This window comes from Oncorhynchus mykiss, chromosome 25, assembly GCF_057628025.1.
Source record: "Oncorhynchus mykiss isolate SJ-2025 chromosome 25, ASM5762802v1, whole genome shotgun sequence".
Lineage (NCBI taxonomy): Eukaryota > Metazoa > Chordata > Actinopteri > Salmoniformes > Salmonidae > Oncorhynchus > Oncorhynchus mykiss.
In genome coordinates, this window is record NC_143046.1 from 67,171,039 (window position 1) to 67,189,671 (window position 18,633).

The window sequence follows — 18,633 nt, forward strand, 5'->3', positions numbered from 1 at the left end:
AGCAAAGCAGACCCAAACCAAGATGCTCCCTCCACCATACTTTACAGTTGGGATGAGGTTTTGATGTTGGTGTGCTGTGCCATTTTTTTCTCCACACATAGTGTTGTGTGTTCCTTCCAAACAACTCAACTTTAGTTTAATCTGTCCTCAGAATATTTTGCCAGTAGCGCTGTGGAACATCCAGGTGCTCTTTTGCAAACTTCAGCAATGTTTTTTTTGGACAGCAGTGGCTTCCTTAGTGTCCTCCCATGAACACCATTCTTGTTTAGTATTTTACGTGTCGTAGACTCGTCAACAGAGATGTTAGCATGTTCCAAAGATTTCTGTAAGTCTTTAACTGACACTAGGATATAACCTCATTGAGCATTCTGCGCTGTGCTCTTGCAGTTATTTTTGCAGGATGGCCAGTCCTAGAGAGAGTAGCAACAGTGCTGAACCTTCTCCATTTATAGACAATTTGTCTTACCGTGGACTGATGAACATCAACTCGTTACTTAGATGAAGATCAGATCAAATTGTTTGACCAATTTATGCAGAAATCCAGGTAATTCCAACGAGTTCACATACTTTTTCTTGCCACTGTACTTGTTATTCTCTGAAAATATTGTCACCTTTTTGGACCCTCACCAGATGCATCCCTGTTTTAATATAATAGTACTACCTATATAAATATTGTTTTTTTTGGGGGGGGGGGTGCTACCTGGGTGGTGGTGCAGTTGCGAGAGATGCCTTACCTATACCAACAGACATTGGCAGAGGTCGGCTGTCGAGAATGGGACCAGGTAATATGTGGAGACTTTCTTCAGAATGCCCAGGATCAACTGGAAATGAAGTGCCACATGACGGGCCAATGGGAAGCTCTCTGAAGCATAAGTGTTTTGGCTAATATTACTCACAGGTTATTTATATTACTCTCCAAGATTAAAATAAATAGCCTACCTAATGACATCCTTCCAGCTGTGTTTTCGAGTGTCCTGCCTATACCCCATAATGTAACTGGCTACTGTCGGCCCTTTCAAATTTGTTTGACAATGATGGCTAGGTGAACAGTGTCTAGAACAAGTGGATGCGCGCCATAGAAATACACTGTATGGGATGCACACTCCGTAATCTGGGTCTACATAAAATAATGTATATTACCGAACAGTGTAAAAAGTATAAATCCTAACTGCTCCTGTTAGTTGCTCATCTGCTAAATTACCTAAATGTAAATGTGTTGTGCCATCATCAATATGGCTGATAAATGAATATGCAATTATCCCTGGGCCTGTTATATTTTATGTTGTATAGGCCTAGGCCTATTGTCTCTCCAGACAATAGACTGGTCTCTTATCAGATCACTGGATGCTGAAGGGAGAACATCTAGGTCAAGGCCAACAATGGGTTCTCCCAGCCTCTGTGGTGGCAGCAATTCCATCTAACTACCCTGACCCCAACAGCAGCTACAATGAATTCCAGGAAGTTGGAGGCTCATTACTTCTTATACTAATAATATTTTCAGAAATACAATTGTAGTAAAAAAAAATGTAATAACCAATGTGATGTTATTATAAAACATAAAACAACAATTACTCAGTTACTATGCTATTCACACTGTCATTCAGCATTAGTAAGACCATGGATTGACAAACATATTCTTGGAGAGCAACCGTCTTTTAGGTTTCTACTCCAACAGGTGAGCTTGATTAGGGTTGGATTGAAAACCAATAGGACGGTAGCTCTCTGGGTTCAAGGTTTGAGAACCGTGGAGTTGTGCAAAACACAAGGAAGATCCCAATTACATACTCTTGCGTCCTCTCTCAAAACTCATTGGATGAGAAAGCCAGAGGACCTCATGCAATGGAATGTATTTTTTGTGATGTCAGCTGAGTTGATTCACCAAATTACAGCACAGGCTTCCTGCTTTTATTTTAGGCTCTTACTTACTGCTTTGCTCCTATGGTGTGATAATGTTGCGTTTAGGAGGTAGGTGAAGGAGTCAGGCGCAGGAGAGCAGAGATGTCTGAGAAGCATACTTTAATTGGCATGTCCACCAACACAGGTATGGCACAATCCAAAAAGTACAACACCCTCGACAACAGAGAACCCGTACAAACACACGACAATAACACTCTTATGAAACCATGAAAACAAAGAATGGCATAACGATCCGGATGGAGGCGGTGAAACTCTCTCAGCATAGATGGGTCCAATACGTCCTCCACCAGCATCTTTCCTCCGGACCGTACCCCTCCCAATCCAAGAGGTACTGAAGGCCCCTCACCCGACACCTCGAGTCCAGTATGGACCGAACTGCATACGCCAGCGCCCCCTCGATGTCCATGGGGGGCGGAGGAACATCCAGCACCTCAGCTTCATCACCGGCCTGAGGAGAGACACATGAAACGAGGGGTTAAAACGGTAGGTAATAAGGGGGAGCTATAACCTATTTCGGGTTGAGAGCAGGTTTCGGGTCGAGAGCCAGACCCGGTCCCCCGCCTCGCTGCGGTGGCGGTCAGCACTTGCCTTCTGCCGCCCTTCGGCCCGTTTAAGGTACCCGTGGGCGGCCTCCCAGGTCTCCCTTGAGCGCCTCACCCAATCATCCACCACAGGAGCCTCGGACTGGCTCTGATGCCATGGTACCAGAACCGGCTGATAGCCCAACACGCACTGGAAGGGCGATAGGTTCGTAGAGGAGTGGCGGAGTGAGTTCTGGGCCTCTCTGCCCATGGGATATACTTCGCCCACTCCCCTGGCCGGTCCCGCAGAAACGTACCCACATCCTGGTTCAGTCTTTCCACATGCCCATTACTCTCGGGGTGAAAACCCGAGGTAAGGCTGACCGAGACCCCCAAACATTCCATGAAGGCCTTCCACACCCTGGACGTGAACTGGGGACCCCGATCAGAAACAATGTCCTCAGGCACCCCGTAGTGCCTGAGGGCCTCCGCAGTCTGTAGGGCCGTAGGGAGACCGGGCAAAGGGAGGAGACGACAGGACTTAGAAAACCGATCCACAACGACCAGGATCGTGGTGTTGCCCTGTGACGGAGACAGATCGGTCAGGAAGTCAACCGACAGGTGTGACCAAGGCCGCTGTGGAACGGGAAGGGGTTGTAACTTCCCTCTGGGCAGCTACCCAGGAGCCTTGCACTGAGCGCACACCGAGCAGGAGGACATATAAACTCTCACGTCCTTGGCTAAAGACATCGCACCGTCCTACCGATCCCCGGGTTAACCAGAGGAGGGAGACGTGTGAGCCCACCAAATCAGCCTGTCCCGAACTTCCAGCGGAACGTACACCCGTCCAGCTGGACAGTGTGGTGGAGTAGGTTCTACACGTAAGTCCACCTCCCACCTCACCGGTGCCACCAGACAAGAGGCCGGGAGGATGGGAGTAGGATCGATGGCCCGCTCCTCCTTATCATACAGTCGGAACAGCGCGTCTGCCTTAGTGTTCTGGGAGCCTGGTCTATAGGAGATGGTGAACCTAAATTGTGTGAAAAATATAGCCCACCTTGCCTGACGAGGGCTCAGTCTCCTCACTGCCCGAATGTACTCTAGATTACGGTGGTCAGTCCAGATGAGAAAAGGGTGTTGAGCCCCCTCAAGCCAATATCTCCACACCTTCAGGGCCCTGACAACGGCCAGCAACTCCCGATCCCCCACGTCATAGTTTCGCTCCGCCGGGCTGAGCTTCCGCAAAAAGAAGCTTTGTAAGTGTGCTGTGAGAGCACGGTTCCAATCCCAGTTTCGGATGCGTCCACCTCCACTATGAATGCCAAAGAGGGATTCGGATGCGCCAGCACGGGAGCCGAGGTGAAAAGAGCCTTCAGGCGACCAAAAGCCCTGTCCGCCTCAGCCGACCACCCCATTAGAGCCCTCTGTTGCCACGAAATCCTGGGGTTGTGACGGGCCAACCAGGGTATCCCCAGCACCACCGGAAACGCAGGAGAATCAATGAGGAAGAGACTAATTCTCTCCTCATGACCCTCCTGCATAACCATGCCCAGTGGAGCCGTGGCCTCCCTAACTAGCCCTGACTCTAATGGTCGGCTATCTAAGGCGTGCACTGGGAAGGGTTTGTCAAGCTGAACAAGGGGGATCCCTAACCTATGCGCTAAACCGCAGTCAATAAAATTCCATGCTGCGCCTGAATCTACTAGCGCCTTATGCTGGGAATGAGGGGAAATTCAGGGAAAAAAATCAACATTTACATGTGACCAACAGGGGGCTCTGGGTGAGCCTGGTGCCGACTCACCTGAGGTGTCCGAGCGGTGCTCGGCCTGGCGTCTCGACTCCCTGAAGGATACCTCCAGCACCAGTCAGCAGTGTGCCCTCTACGACCACAGCTGGTACAGGAAAAGCCCCCTCCTCCGGTCGCGCCACCTGCAGCACCTCCTAGCTCCATGGGCGTTGGAGTGGAGGGGCTGGGGGATGGAACTGACAGGACCCGAAGTTGTTCAACCGAATGGACATGTCTATCAGCTGGTCCAAGAAGAGGGTGGTGTCTCTACAGGCTAGCTCCCTACGGAAGTCCTCGCGCAAACTGCACCTATAGTGATCGATCAGGGCCCTGTCGTTCCATCCCGCGCCAGCGGCCAAGGTCCGGAACTCTAGCGTGGTCCTGAGCACTCCTCTTCTCCTGCCTTAGATGGAACAGCCGTTCACCCACCGCTTGGCCCTCAGGTGGGTGGTTGAACACGGCCCGAAAGCGGCGGGTGAACTCTGAGTAGTGGTCCCTCACCGAGTCAGGATCGTTCCATACCGCGTTGGCCCACTCCAAGGCTTTGCCTGAGAGGCAGGAGACGAGGGTGTTCACGCTCTCACCTCCCGACGGAGTCGGGTGAACGGTTGCCAGGTATAATTCCATCTGGAGTAAGAACCTCTGGCACCCTGCCGCCGTTCCATCGTACTCCCTCGGGAGTGCAAGTCGAATACCACTGACCCAGGCAATGAATACCATTGACCCAGGCAATGAAGGAGAGGGTTTTAGTACTGGTTGGGGTGTGGGAAGGCCACCTCTCTCCCATCTTTCCATGGTCGCCATCACCTGATCCATCGTGGTCCCCAGCCGGTGTAGCACTGCCGTGTGGTGTTGAACACGCTTCTCCATAGATGTTGAGAGCACGTCCGCTCCTGCTGACTCCATCGACAGGGTGCAGGATTCTGTGATAAGGTTGCGTTTAGGAGGTAGGTGAAGGAGTCAGGTGCAGGAGAGCAGAGATGTCTGGAAAGCGTACTTTAATTGGCAAGCACAATCAAAAAAAGTACAATGCCCTCGACAACAGAGAACCCGTAAAAACGCACGTAGGAACAAACAAAGTTCAGACAATAACACTCTTAAGAAACATTGAAAACAAAGAATGGCATAACCTCACCGAGCACATCACAATGAAAGAATAATCCCGCACAAACCTCGGCAGGCAACAGGGTAAATATATACACACAGAAATTAAAGCAAACGAAAGCAGGTGTGAAAAAGAACCAAAGACAAAACAAACAGAAAAAGAAAAAGGGATTGGTGATGGCTAGTAGACCGACGCCAAGTGCCGAGCGCCGCCCGAACAGGGAGATGAACTACCTTCGGTATGGGCTCACTCATAGCAGAAAATAATGTACTATTTCTGTTCAGTAACCTTATAATGAAGAAGGGAATTGCATCACAAAGCTAAATAAACTAAACAGGGTGGCACAAATAATCTCTGCCCTGAATGACGGGTCACCACTGGATTGCTTCAACACAGCTTTTCTCTACCATCTACAGTATACTTCATAAACTATAAATGTTGTTGTATCCCCATTAATTTCAATGGCGGAATGCAGGCTTCAAAATTCTAGACTAAAATCACTACCACAGAACTTTAATGTACTCACTCTAGCCTACTATAATAGCCCACTATAACCCACTATAGTAACTACACACCTACAACGCACCCCAAAATAGGTCACTATAACTAACCCATAACTTATGACAACCCTATTACTACCATTAGTACTAACACCATCACTACTGCCATCACTACCACTGCTACTACTATTCCTCAACCATAAATACTTCAAGACTAGCAAGCACACACATTTACTTCAGGAAATTGTCCTTTTCTAATTATAAGGTGTGCTTGCTGAAAGCCAAGCACAACTTTAGAAATTGTTCATTCTTATTATTCTCTTTCCACTGCCACCTTTAGCACTAAAATGGTTAAAGCTACCAACACCAAAACAACTTTAAAACGTGCAGTCTGACTGTCCTCTGTGTGCTTGAAAAAACCTAAACGTTTTGATCCTACTTATACTTTTAACACTACAACCATATTTCCATAAAATCAAATGGGCCTAGACTGGGCAATTCAATGGGCCTAGACTGGGCATTTCAATGGGCCTAGACTGGGCATTTCAATGGGCCTAGACTGGGCAATTCAATGGGCCTAGACTGGGCAATTCAATGGGCCTAGACTGGGCATTTCAATGGGCCTAGACTGGGCATTTCAATGGGCCTAGACTGGGCATTTCAATGGGCCTAGACTGGGCAATTCAATGGGCCTAGACTGGGCAATTCAATGGGCCTAGACTGGGCATTTCAATGGGCCTAGACTGGGCATTTCAATGGGCCTAGACTGGGCATTTCAATGGGCCTAGACTGGGTATTTCAATGGGCCTAGACTGGGCATTTCAATGGGCCTAGACTGGGCATTTCAATGGGCCTAGACTGGGCATTTCAATGGGCCTAGACTGGGCAATTCAATGGGCCTAGACTGGGCATTTCAATGGGCCTAGACTGGGCAATTCAATGGGCCTAGACTGGGCATTTCAATGGGCCTAGACTGGGCATTTCAATGGGCCTAGACTGGGCATTTCAATGGGCCTAGACTGGGCATTTCAATGGGCCTAGACTGGGCATTTCAATGGGCCTAGACTGGGCAATTCAATGGGCCTAGACTGGGCATTTCAATGGGCCTAGACTGGGCATTTCAATGGGCCTAGACTGGGCATTTCAATGGGCCTAGACTGGGTATTTCAATGGGCCTAGACTGGGCATTTCAATGGGCCTAGACTGGGCATTTCAATGGGCCTAGACTTGAAGGGTATAAATTCTGGTCATGACTAGTCTACAATTTGTTTTACAATAAACGCCATTCAAACTTTTAAACGTGCAGACTGGTCTGTAACAGTGTGCTTGTATACAGCTTTTTGATACCATTTATACTTTTTGAACTAGAACCATTTTATATCTTCATAAAAGCTCCATAGGCTTGAATGGGAAATATTTGGATTCACCACTGCACTTGATCCGCTTCAGCTACAAACACCAACCCAACGCTGACATGTGCAGACTGACTCAACATAGATTGCTTCAACACAGCTTTTCTCTATCATTTATTCTTTATAAACTATACTGCTTGTTGTATCCCCATTCATTTCAATGGCGGAATGCAGGCTTCGCCAAACTGAAATCACTGCCACAGACCTTTCAGAATGTTAAAACTAAAACCTTTTCAGAGTTTAAATACACATTATATGGCATAGGATAATATTGTAACCACTCTAGTCTACTATACTATCCTGCTATAACCCACTATAATAACTCCACACCTACAAAAAAAAACTAAATGTCTCACTTTAACTAAACCATGGCCTTGTCACGCCCTGATCTGTTTCACCTGTCCTTGTGATTGTCTCCATGCCCTCCAGGTGTCGCTGATTTTCCCCAGTGTATTTATCCCTGTGTTTCCTGTCTCTCTGTGCCATTTAGTCTTGTATGTTTCCAAGTCAACCAGCGTTTTCCCGTTCTCCTGCTTTTCGCATTCTCCTTTTTCGAGTCCTCCCGGTTTTGACCCTTGCCTCTTTCTGGACTTTGTACCCGCCTGCCTCACTATTCTGCCTGCCTTGACCACGAGTCTGTCTGCCACTCTGTACCTCCTGGACTCTGATCTGGTTTTGACCTTTTTGCCTGTCCATGACCATTCTCTTGCCTACCCCTTTGGATTAATAAATATTGTAAGACTCCAACCATCTGCCTCCTGTGTCTGCATCTGGGTCTCGCCTTGTGCCTTGATAGGCCTATGACAACCATATTACTACCATTAGTACTACTACCATTACCACTGCAGTCAATACCACTACCACTACTTATTTTACAACCATAAATACTCCAAGACTCGCAAGCACACACATTTTCTTCAGGAAATGTAATTCTGTAGTTTTATAGTTATGCTGTATGTGTGAATGGTATAACTCTTTTTGAAATATACTAATCAGCAAAACAAGAAGGACTGCTGGTGGCCAATGTTTGGGAAATACTGTATTCCGAGGCAATTTTTCCAACAGATGGCGCTATAACTGCAAAAACCTCAACATGTGGAGCATACTTCTGTAAGCCTGCCTACACATTGTAATTTCCAAGTACCACATCCTCCTTGTTCACAATTCTGTGAAAAGCGAAAACATGAAGTCATTATGATGATGACCATGTGATAGGACTACTGTTTCCCTCTTTGTGTGTTAGTCTTGCATGCAGATCCTAATCCGCAGGTTAGGAAGTGCTCTGTAAATGTGTTTAGCATTCTCGCTAGACTAAAACATATTTTCTTAGTAACACACTATCGGTGTCGAGACGTATTGCACCCTTATGGAGCACATTCCCAAACCTTTGCATAAATTCCACGAACTGCATACCTCTTCTGGGTCCCTATGGAAGGGTACTCAAAATAACATGAGGAAGCAGCCTCACCCTAACTACAACAGTGGCGAGAAAGAGAGAGTGGCGAGCGAGGCGAGAGAGAGAGAGACTGCTGCATCACAGCCCAGTGACACAGAGGAGCCTTTGTGCCATCGTCATCACACTGCTGCCTCCAGCTCAGCCCAGCCAAGAGATGCTGTCTCTGTGTCACAAAAGAACACTTATTTTCTTGCCTACTTAAGAAAGAAACTGAATAGAAATCAGATTGAGATTATTAAAAATAGACTGTGAGTGTTAAAGTGGGGCTCTACTTAAGATAGAAGTTGAAGAATAGATATCAGATTGAGATGATTAAAAATAGACAGTGACTGTTAAAGTGGGGCTCCTCTGATATGACAAAATCCCTCCCCAAAGACCTCCTCCCTAAGATTGCTTTGACATGATGGGGTATTGTGTGTAGGCCAGTGACACAACATCTAAATGTCATCCATTTTAAGTTCAGGCTGTAACAACAAAATGTGGAAAAATTCAAACTCTGTGAATACTTTGTGAAGGCACTGTATCTACCGCAATTACCTCGTAGCCCTAGAAAACAACTCAGTACTGATACCCTGTGTATGTAGCCTAGTTATCGTTCCTTATTGTGGATTTATTCCTTGTGTTATTAACTTTCTATTATTTTTCTCTCTGCTTTGTTGGGAAGGGCCCGTAAGTAAGCATTTCACTGTTAGTCTACACCTGTTGTTTATGTTATGATGCATGTGATGAATAAAATGTGATTTGATTTAAAAATGAGTGTATAGTGCCAATGGAGCAAAGCCCAGTTCTAGAGAATAAACGGATGGAGCAACGACATTAAAACTAGCTGATGCAGCCACAGTGTTGACTCCACCCCTCCCTGCAGGCAGGAAGATGGAGGGGGGCCAGCCCCAGTGTTTCCCTGAGTCATTACCTCTCACCAGTCTGAGTCTCTGTAGTGTGAGGCTGTGAGCAAAGCAGTGCCGGGCTGGTTGTAGGGGCTGTGGCTCTCTGGAGTTCCTTCATGCAGTCAGAGGCTGCTGTATAACGGGCCACGCTGTCACTCTGAACCCTGACACTACTGCAATTAGATGGGATCCTGTCAGTCACACAGACGTAGTCAGTCATTGAGTGTGACACTGTGGTGGTGAGCTCCTCTGTCGATGGAGTGTAATGAGAAGTCTCTGAGCGGTGAATGCTGCATCTCCATCACCCTGTCACTGGTGGAGTAGGTTAGTCCCTGAACATTGCCACAAGTGCCACTCAGTGAATATCACCAGCAACCACCAGTCTCTGCAAACACCACTTATATGTATATGACATAGATAATGAGAGATATAATGAACAAAAATATAAATGCAACAATTTCAAAGATTTTGCTGAGTTACAGTTCATATAAGGAATCAGTCCATAGAAATAAACTCATTAGACCATAATCTATGGATGTCACATGACTGGGCAGGGGCACAGCCATCGGTGAGCCTGAGAGGGCATAGTCTGGCCCAACCAATCAGAATGAGTTTTTCCCTACAAAAGGGCTTTATTACAGACAGAAATACTCCTGAGCACCTGCCTCCCCCCTCTTCAAAGCCCCTGCGAGTGTCAAGTTAACCTCAACTGAGTATGAGAAGTGTCTGTGTTCTACAGTGCCTTGCGAAAGTATTCGGCCCCCTTGAACTTTGCGACCTTTTGCCACATTTCAGGCTTCAAACATAAAGATATAAAACTGTATTTTTTTGTGAAGAATCAACAACAAGTGGGACACAATCATGAAGTGGAACGACATTTATTGGATATTTCAAACTTTTTTAACAAATCAAAAACTGAAAAATTGGGCGTGCAAAATTATTCAGCCCCCTTAAGTTAATACTTTGTAGCGCCACCTTTTGCTGCAATTACAGCTGTAAGTCGCTTGGGGTATGTTTCTATCAGTTTTGCACATCGAGAGACTGAATTTTTTTCCCATTCCTCCTTGCAAAACAGCTCGAGCTCAGTGAGGTTGGATGGAGAGCATTTGTGAACAGCAGTTTTCAGTTCTTTCCACAGATTCTCGATTGGATTCAGGTCTGGACTTTGACTTGGCCATTCTAACACCTGGATATGTTTATTTTTGAACCATTCCATTGTAGATTTTGCTTTATGTTTTGGATCATTGTCTTGTTGGAAGACAAATCTCCGTCCCAGTCTCAGGTCTTTTGCAGACTCCATCAGGTTTTCTTCCAGAATGGTCCTGTATTTGGCTCCATCCATCTTCCCATCAATTATAACCATCTTCCCTGTCCCTGCTGAAGAAAAGCAGGCCCAAGCCATGATGCTGCCACCACCATGTTTGACAGTGGGGATGGTGTGTTCAGCTGTGTTGCTTTTACGCCAAACATAACGTTTTGCATTGTTGCCAAAAAGTTCAATTTTGGTTTCATCTGACCAGAGCACCTTCTTCCACATGTTTGGTGTGTCTCCCAGGTGGCTTGTGGCAAACTTTAAACAACACTTTTTATGGATATCTTTAAGAAATGGCTTTCTTCTTGCCACTCTTCCATAAAGGCCAGATTTGTGCAATATACGACTGATTGTTGTCCTATGGACAGAGTCTCCCACCTCAGCTGTAGATCTCTGCAGTTCATCCAGAGAGATCATGGGCCTCTTGGCTGCATCTCTGATCAGTCTTCTCCTTGTATGAGCTGAAAGTTTAGAGGGACGGCCAGGTCTTGGTAGATTTGCAGTGGTCTGATACTACTCCCATTTCAATATTATCGCTTGCACAGTGCTCCTTGGGATGTTTAAAGCTTGGGAAATCTTTTTGTATCCAAATCCGGCTTTAAACTTCTTCACAACAGTATCTCGGACCTGCCTGGTGTGTTCCTTGTTCTTCATGATGCTCTCTGCGCTTTTAACGGACCTCTGAGACTATCACAGTGCAGGTGCATTTATACGGAGACTTGATTACACACAGGTGGATTGTATTTATCATCATTAGTCATTTAGGTCAACATTGGATCATTCAGAGATCCCCCCTGAACTTCTGGAGAGAGTTTGCTGCACTGAAAGTAAAGGGGCTGAATAATTTTGCACGCCCAATTTTTCAGTTTTTGATTTGTTAAAAAAGTTTGAAATATCCAATAAATGTCGTTCCACTTCATGATTGTGTCCCACTTGTTGTTGATTTTCACAAAAAAATACAGTTTTATATCTTTATGTTTGAAGCCTGAAATGTGGCAAAAGGTCGCAAAGTTCATGGGGGCCGAATACTTTCGCAAGGCACTGTATATGTCAATCTAATTGATTCCATTATAACAGAGGTCAGTGCTGCACCTCTACTCTAAGTCTTGAACAAAGGTGCGAAACAAATATGGGCCCTTTAACTCACAATACCTGATACAGAGAGAAAACACACACATACTGTACTCACACACAAGCACACATACCCACACACAGAAGGTGGAGGGTAAAAGATCCAATGAGGAAGTTATACATGTGTAATAAACTAGATTTAGAAATGACTTATTTTCCCCTCAACAACAGATGTAGTCTGAAGTGCTGTTCTTCCTACTGTACAGCACATATCAAGGAGTGAGACCAGCATTGGATCCAGCACTTCTCTCTACTCCTTATCCTGTACAGGTGATCAAACACAGTGCTCTCTCCATATGAGGCCAGGCATTCTGGGACAAATATACAGTACTGTAAATCAGCTTTTCTGTGTGGTCACACCCTTACACAGCTGTGATAGGCATGCTACAATGCCCCAGGTGGCCTATACAGACAAACTTCAGGCTTTCATATAATATGATATAAATAGAAGCCCCCTACTGAGTTCCTCACAAACGAGTGTTATGTGAGTCATAATGCATTTCTGTTTAAAAGTAACGATCATGATTATGGGTCAATGCACAAGCTGCCAACTAGACTGGGCTCTTCTTTAGTTTAATTTATTAAATTGCTATGGTGGTTAACAGGCTCATGTCACCGCCTCAGTCCACCAAAGAGCACTGACCACCAGTCGCTATTTATTTATAAGAGGACTCCATTCAACCCCTGCCTCCCTACTGTTTGCTATTTCTATCCCGGTCTCTACCCCTCTCTGTCCCTCACCCTCTCCGTCTCTCCCTCTGTCACTGTCTCTCCCCCTCTCTGGCTCTACTTAAGTAGTTTTTTGGGGGGTATCTGTACTTTACTTTACCATTTCTATTTTTTACAACTTTTACTTTTACTTCACTACATTCCTAAAGAAAATAATGTACTTTTTACTCCATACATTCACCTGACCGAGTCTGTAATACCTACACGTTTCAAGCAGACCACCATTGTCGCTGTCCCCAAGAAAGCGAAGGTCATGTGCCTCAATGAATACCGCCCTGTAGCACTCACGTCAGTAGCCATGAAGTGCTTTGAAAGGCTGGTCATGGCTCACATCAACACCATCATGCCAGAAACCCTAGACCCACTCCAATTCGCATACTGCCCCACAGATCCACAGATAACTCAATCTCAATCGCACTCCACCCTGCCATTTCCCACCTGGACAAAAGGAACACCTACGTGAGAATGCTGTTCATTGACTATAGCTCAGCGTTCAACACCATAGTGCCCACAAAGCTTATCACTAAGCTAAGGACCCTGGGACTAAACACTTTCCTACTGCCTTTGATCTGGCCGACTCAACTAAACACAAATGCTTTGCTTGTGTTGGAGCGTGTACCTGGCTATCTGTAAATAAATAATACATTGTGCTGTCTGTTTTGCTTAATATAAGCAATTTGAAATTATTTACTATTTTTGATTTTTATGATTTACTTTTTCTTTTACTTTTGATACTTAAGTATATTTATAACCAAATACTTTTAGACTTTTACCAAAGTAGTGTTTTCCCTATTACTTTAGTTATTTTCTACTAAGGTATCTTTACTTTTACTCAAGTATGACAACTGGGTACTTTTTCCACCACTGGTATTTACACCAACATACATTCATTAGTGATAACCAATCCTCAACCTCAAGTCTCTATTTTGCTCACAGACAGAAGCTGTATGTATTTTCACCCTGGTCTGCACGTATGACTTCATTCAAGCCTCTGAGTCCCAGCAGGAAACCTAGAGCTAACTTCAAACCACTTCCTGTCCCAGCTTTAAACTGAGCACCTCTGTGTGTGTGTGTGTAGATTATTGACAATGTAGCATTAGAGGTAGCTAACTCGCTGTGGGTTGGGATTACCCAACGCACATTGACTCGGTACCGGTACCCCCCTGTATATAGCCTCGTTATTGTTATGTCGTTTTCTTGTGTTACTTTTATGATAACATTTTTTACTTTAGTTTATTTAGTAAATATTTTCTTAACTCTATTTCTTGAACTGCATTGTTGGTTAAGGGCTTTTCAGTAAGCATTTCATGGCAAGGTCTACACCTGTTGTATTCGGCACATGTGATTACCAGAGGAGAGAGGTTCCCTCACTGGGTTGAATAATGGATGTTTTACTGTTCTTGAGGATAAGCAGTTACCCAACAGAGTTTTGTGGAATGTGGTTTAGAGTGGGGCTCCCTTGGCAGATGTAAAATAATCTGCCTGAATCACTGTGTGTGTGCATGACTCACGAACCACAAACTGATTATCCCCCTGGGTGTGGTGGCTGAACATAAGCTACAGCATTGGACCATCAGTTGACTACACTCACAGCCCAAACTAAGAGCAGAGGAGAGCGGGACAGAGGTGAGTTACTCACAAGGCCTGATACTTTAGTAAGCCTAAACACCATAAACAGGGATCAGGCTGAGGTCATTTCTACAATGCTGTACCACTCAACAGATTTATCACAGGTCATGTTAAATATTCGCCTAGACCGGGCAAAGACTTCAATCTGGCCAAGAGTGCAATGTGAAATTGCTCATGTTTACTGTCTCTTTTGTTTTCTTTTCCTACTTCCCCTTTCTATGTAGTGTAGAGTAACTCCAGTACGGGAAACAGTTGAAACTGTCTTACCTCAGTGATACCAAAACCACTCCACTGGCCCCATTATGTAGTAACCATAGTCACCGGCCCAGCAAACAGCGCATTCTGGCCTGCTGATGAATTTGTCTTGCACATTCTTGGAGAAACCTGTGAAAGGGTGTGCACGTCGAGCTGTGCCCTTTGCATATAGTTACGCCCTCACCCTCCTGCTATGTCAGTTTACCATACAGAAGTCAAGTGCTTAACACTTTGCCAGATTCAATGGGGAGATACTTATGATTGAGGCTTCATTGGTAGGGTTCCAAGAACACGTGGCCGTACACCACTGGTAACACTGAAGTTCAGTGAACACATGCTTCCTGATCCTTTTCCATATCACTGTCATATGCTGTGGTTTACTTGGGTCCTGGAACACTGACACTGCACATGCTCCATGACCACATCTATGATCATTCCACAATGGCAGCGTATCTAAGACCAATCCCAACTGTTGACACATCCGTCAGACATTGGTGCATCTATCAAGTGCATCACATTGGCATGAAAACCCATTCCTCGACATCTTGTCCTTTCAGGAAGTCTCTGGGATTCCAGCCAACCCCAGCGGGAGAAGAGATGAATGGTCATAAAACCTGTCTGACTGTCTCTGTCCTCCCCCTTAGGGACATGTGGCTATCAAAGGTTGTGGAGAACATGTGGTAGTAATGAAGCACGGAGAACCACAGTAGCCATTACTGCCCAATTAAACTGAAGTTAGTGTCCTAATGAAGGCCCTTGACCGAGCTCCTACTGGGAGGAGGGCGACAGAGTGCATGTGTTGACACCAACACACAAGCACACCAGCTCCTTGATCTGAGAAAATGCAAGAAAGCATGTTTCAATGTTTTTATGTGTGTGTTTTACCAGCGCTATAAATCACTTTTGCTTGTGGCATGTGGTTTGTGTGATACATCTCTCCAGTGCCTGTATCATATGTGGGTCGACGTCACCTGACCTGTTTGACGGAAACCAGTGCTAAAACAAATACCCTAGCCTCTGCAATAGGCTAGCTCTGCAGCAGCTTTTCCACACACTGAATGAGGCCAGAATCAGTCCATAGCCAACTGACTGTGTGTGGATATGGACACACACATGTGCATGGATAATTACCTCTGTTTGTCCTTAGCTCCGCCTCCTGCATGCCTCCACTTGTCACTTTGCCTTTGACTTAGAGGGCGTATGCACCGATCTTAATGCTAAGGCAGTACTCTTTATGTACAGCAAAATGACTTGACATGTTAAGTGTGACTGTTGTATTGAATGTAATACATGAAATGCATGGTAAACAGTATCACTTATTGCTTAATATCAAACCAGTGGTGTAGTGGAGGGTAAACACAAGTAAATGCTGTTTACCCACCTTTTGTGGGAAAATGCATTGAGAGTAGAGCAAACTTTATTTTATTCCTTCTATCATGCCTCCTCGGTGTCTCTCTGTTTGTCTCTAATGGAGTACTATTGCTAATCTTGTTAATTAAAGGTACAATGCAGCCGTTTTTATCTCAATATCAAATAATTTCTGGGAAACAATAAAGTACCTTACTGTGATTTTCAATTAAAATTTTCAAAAAGAAAGGAAAATAGCTAAAGAGCAATTTTACAATAAATAATTTTACTACACTGGAAGTGGTCTGAGTGGGGAGGGGAAAACTGAAAACTAGCTGTTATTGTTAGAGAGGTTTGGAACTTAACACCTGGCGATGTCACCAGGCAGGACAAACCGCCATCTCACCAAAATGGGCTGAAATTTCAAGCGGTCTTTTCAAACAGCTCTTACACCAAAAGGACATTATCACCATTTTCACAGTATTATTCCAACCTCACAGTGTGGAAATATATATAAAACGTAGGAAAATCACATTTTTAACTGCACTTGGACTTTATACATTGGGCATACAGGACTACACAGACCGAGCAGTTAATCATATTCATAGAGCCTGTGACCTCAAGAAATACGGCTCCAACACAATATAGCAATATATATATATATATAATGGTGCATGCACCATTTGTATTTACATTCACAATGCTATTTTAGGCAACCATTTAATATACAAAGACTCAATCAGTATGTTTAATAGTTAAAAAAAGAACGTAAATGACATCAATACAAATACAATCCAATCAGTCAGATTATTAAAAACATAAAAACAATATGAAATGATTGACAATGTTCGAAAAATGACAGTTGGCCGCGGAACTGTATGACTTGGAGGGGCTTGGTCTGGGTCTTGTCCTCTCCTATAACAAGCATTAATGCGGGATTCTGACAATTCTATTGAATTTATTCATCAGACCTTGCCTCTTCACTGCAATTTTCAATGGGGATCAATAAATATCCTATTGAATATCTCTCTCTGTGGCACGGCCAGGTATTGATTTTGTGGGACGCTGAAAGATGTGTCCTCCGTCCTTCAACATCGATTGGAGGGGGATCAGACTCCCCTCTTACTGTTGAGGGATGCCAGTCACACACCCCAGGCTGATGAGGTTCTATCCATACCATCCATCCTCTGTCCAGAAAGAGGAGACACATCCCGTAGCCACTAGTCTTGGTCTATCTTTACTTGTGAACACCAGTCAAACAAACCGCATGGCAAGGTAGTATGAGGTAGTATGTAAATGAATGTACAGTGCCTTGCGAAAGTATTCGACCCCCTTGAACTTTGCGACCTTTTGCCACATTTCAGGCTTCAAACATAAAGATATAAAACTGTATTTTTTTGTGAATAATCAACAACAAGTGGGACACAATCATGAAGTGGAACGACATTTATTGGATATTTCAAACTTTTTTAACAAATCAAAAACTGAAAAATTGGGCGTGCAAAATTATTCAGACCCTTTACTTTCAGTGCAGCAAACTCTCTCCAGAAGTTCAGTGAGGATCTCTGAATGATCCAATGTTGACCTAAATGACTAATGATGATAAATACAATCCACCTGTGTGTAATCAAGTCTCCGTATAAATGCACCTGCACTGTGATAGTCTCAGAGGTCCGTTAAAAGCGCAGAGAGCATCATGAAGAACAAGGAACACATCAGGCAGGTCCGAGATACTGTTGTGAAGAAGTTTAAAGCCGGATTTGGATACCAAAAGATTTCCCAAGCTTTAAACATCCCAAGGAGCACTGTGCAAGCGATAATATTGAAATGGAAGGAGTATCAGACCACTGCAAATCTACAAAGACCTGGCCGTCCCTCTAAACTTTCAGCTCATACAAGGAGAAGACTGATCAGAGATGCAGCCAAGAGGCCCATGATCACTCTGGATGAACTGCAGAGATCTACAGCTGAGGTGGGAGACTCTGTCCATAGGACAACAATCAATCGTATATTGCACAAATCTGGCCTTTATGGAAGAGTGGCAAGAAGAAAGCCATTTCTTAAAGATATCCATAAAAAGTGTTGTTTAAAGTTTGCCACAAGCCACCTGGGAGACACACCAAACATGTGGAAGAAGGTGCTCTGGTCAGATGAAACCAAAATTGAACTTTTTGGCAACAATGCAAAACGTTATGTTTGGCGTAAAAGCAACACAGCTCATCACCCTGAACACACCATCCCCACTGTCAAACATGGTGGTGGCAGCATCATGGTTTGGGCCTGCTTTTCTTCAGCAGGGACAGGGAAGATGGTTAAAATTGATGGGAAGATGGATGGAGCCAAATACAGGACCATTCTGGAAGAAAACCTGATGGAGTCTGCAAAAGACCTGAGACTGGGATGGAGATTTGTCTTCCAACAAGACAATGATCCAAAACATAAAGCAAAATCTACAATGGAATGGTTCAAAAATAAACATATCCAGGTGTTAGAATGGCCAAGTCAAAGTCCAGACCTGAATCCAATCGAGAATCTGTGGAAAGAACTGAAAACTGCTGTTCACAAATGCTCTCCATCCAACCTCACTGAGCTCGAGCTGTTTTGCAAGGAGGAATGGGAAAAAATGTCAGTCTCTCGATGTGCAAA

At 44.7% G+C, this 18,633-nt stretch overlaps 1 long non-coding RNA gene across 2 annotated transcripts; it reads right to left on the bottom strand.

The window, feature by feature from the left end:
• Positions 1-1,999: 1,999 nt before the first annotated feature.
• On the bottom strand, positions 2,000-14,868 carry LOC149972105 (uncharacterized). 2 transcript variants are annotated; one of them, XR_016491983.1, is made up of 2 exons: positions 14,653-14,868; positions 2,000-2,365 (listed from the first exon to the last, which is right to left on the bottom strand). It is a non-coding gene; the product is annotated as an uncharacterized LOC149972105 (long non-coding RNA). The 2 variants fall into 2 exon arrangements; XR_016491982.1 differs by lacking the exon at positions 14,653-14,868 and adding an exon at positions 7,640-7,780.
• Between the last annotated feature and the right edge of the window lie 3,765 nt (positions 14,869-18,633).